This window comes from Macrobrachium nipponense, chromosome 30, assembly GCF_015104395.2.
Source record: "Macrobrachium nipponense isolate FS-2020 chromosome 30, ASM1510439v2, whole genome shotgun sequence".
Taxonomy (NCBI): Eukaryota; Metazoa; Arthropoda; class Malacostraca; order Decapoda; family Palaemonidae; genus Macrobrachium; species Macrobrachium nipponense.
In genome coordinates, this window is record NC_087218.1 from 41,533,021 (window position 1) to 41,535,520 (window position 2,500).

A 2,500-nucleotide genomic window follows, 5' to 3' on the forward strand; every position below is an offset into this window, starting at 1 on the left:
CTTCTCTTAAGCAGTAAACTATGTACTTGGTGTTTAGCCGACTGTGAGGGTCGCAGCCAGAGTAGAGGAAGACGCACGGCCTAGGCAAAAGAATTGCAGAAAAAGGGGAGACTTAACACCTTTTGGATATACCCCTTTTATGGGAAAAGTGCGTATAGATCCATATTTTCTTTATGGAGAGAAGTGTTATATGCTAAATTTGTGTGTAATGTGGTTTGTGTGTTGTGTGGTGTGTGTGTGAAATGAGAGAGAGAGGAAGCGGGAGAGAGAGTGGGCGGGTGGAGTGAGGGGGCAAATACGAAATAGGTGATTCGCTGACTGTGTGTATGACGCCAAAACATTCTTGTTGTTCATTGCGGGAAAAATAAGGGAAATCTTATATACATATACCTAAGAATTATCACGACTTACCTTCGTTGAAGACCGTAGGACGTCTTGCATGAACTTCTTTGTATTTGTAAATCCTTTTTCGTCTCTTCAATGGTTGAGATGACCTTGTTTCGAAAGATTCCTTTGCTAATAGGAGTCGTTTAGATGCAATCATATACACATAGTTTACAGATTTTTCTATTCAATAGCAACCGGGTTTCATTTCTTTGCACTGGGTATTCACAATTAATTTCCGGTAGTGAAACAAATTACTATCATATTTTCTTTTCAATACGCAAACACTTATTGTTTTTTCTTTAAATAACAATAACTTCCAATATATTTTACCTGTAACACACACAAAAAAAGATTGTAACAAATTTCCATCAACATTTAGCTATGGTTCATTGTTTTGACAAAACATTATATATATACTATATATTATATATATATATATAATATATATATATATATATATATATATGTATATATATATATATATTATATTATATATATATATATTATATATATATATATATATATATATATATATATATATATATGTATGTAGTATATATATACATACTATATATATATATATATTATATATATATATATATATATATCTCTGTATATATATACATATGTATATATAACATATATATTAGATATATATATATGTGTGTGTGTGTGTGTATATATATATATGTATGTATATATAGTATTTATAGTAGTATACTGAACAGTTTGCTGGTATGATATATAAAGCCTTGACCAAATAAGTGAAAGCTATGCAAGCACAAGCCCAAATAACTCTGCTCTGCATCAAATTTATGAATATAGAGAAACATGATGTATGAATGTTAGCAAAATATGCTTTATGAAGGCCCCTGGAACCCACAGATGTAACCTGCAACAAGTATGATTTTGAAGACAGTGGAAAATTGATAGTTTAAAGCTAGTTCAAATACAAGGAACAGGAATATTGCTTGACTGATGTCCTAAATCTAATTCATGAGCATTCAGTTATTATTATTATTATTATTATTATTATTATTATTATTATTATTATAATTATTATTGGATTATTGTGGCAAATAGTGGCTATTTCACCGCGTTTATTTTGTGTGTAGCTATTCTTCTTCTTCTCCTTCTTCTTCTTCTTCTTCTATTCAAAGTAAACGTAGCAGAAATAGCCATTATTTTCATAAAAACCTGCAGCATATTATTATTATTATTATTTTGTTAAAAATAACTGCTGCTTCCAGCACTATTAATCTTATAAAGAGTCTTCTCTATCTTTCTGATGACGGCTTTCTCGTTTGTTGCTTAGACTGGCGAGCAACGCACCAAAGGGCATGGTAAAATTCGGTTGAGTCATTTGATTTATTATTGCTTATTACAATTCTCTCTCTCTCTCTCTCTCGGTCTCTCTCTCTCTCTCTCTCTCTCTCTAACGCGACGTTTCCTCCTGATCGACAGGACTTATCAAGCGATAACTGCTGAGGGACTGAATTCCAGTGGCGAGGTCCTTCTCCTTATATCGTGGTGTTGCCGAGCTCTCCAGTACGGTCTGAGCAACTTCTCCGGAAGGTCGAGTTTTATTGGTTCCCGGAAGGTGACTCATACGGCGGGCGTTGACTAGTCTTGCAGACCTTCTCAGGTAGGGGGTATCCACCGGGAGCCTCTTGATTGGCTTCTACCTGCGTGACGTCCACCCCTGGTATTGTTCTCATGTCCGGTGTTCGTTCCATGCGCGCTGGTACTTTTCGTTAGGGGTGGGAGAGGGGTGTGGTCCTCCTCCACACACGTCGGTATCAGGAACGCTTCTTGGGTGGGTATTGAGGGGAGGCTTTTCTTTCGAGGATGAGCAGCGCTTCTAGGAGACGCAGAACGTCGTGGGTCAGGTGCTCTCCCGATGATCTTAGTATTCCTGACGATGTCCGTCCTCTCGTGATGTTTCTGCGGTTGTACTGGCAAGCGTGCTGCCTAATGGCGCCCTCCTGGGCGGTGGCAGGAAAGGTCCTTTGAGAAAGCCGTCATTCAGAAAGATAGAGAAGACTCTTTATAAGATTAATAGTGCTGAAGCAGCAGTTATTTTTTAACAAAACCATGTCTACGAGAGGGTCTC

At 36.7% G+C, this 2,500-nt stretch overlaps 1 protein-coding gene and 1 long non-coding RNA gene across 2 annotated transcripts in view; one reads left to right on the plus strand and one right to left on the minus strand.

The window, feature by feature from the left end:
- The window catches only part of LOC135202465 (vang-like protein 2), a 455,973-nt gene that overhangs the window by 437,055 nt on the left and 16,418 nt on the right, over positions 1 to 2,500 (minus strand). The window contains exon 2 of the mRNA XM_064231871.1: positions 412 to 717. The gene's annotated coding sequence lies outside the window, so the exon portion shown is untranslated. The remainder of the gene's footprint in view (positions 1 to 411; positions 718 to 2,500) is intronic.
- The window catches only part of LOC135202467 (uncharacterized), a 311,171-nt gene that overhangs the window by 177,185 nt on the left and 131,486 nt on the right, over positions 1 to 2,500 (plus strand). The gene's annotated exons all lie outside the window — the stretch shown is intronic.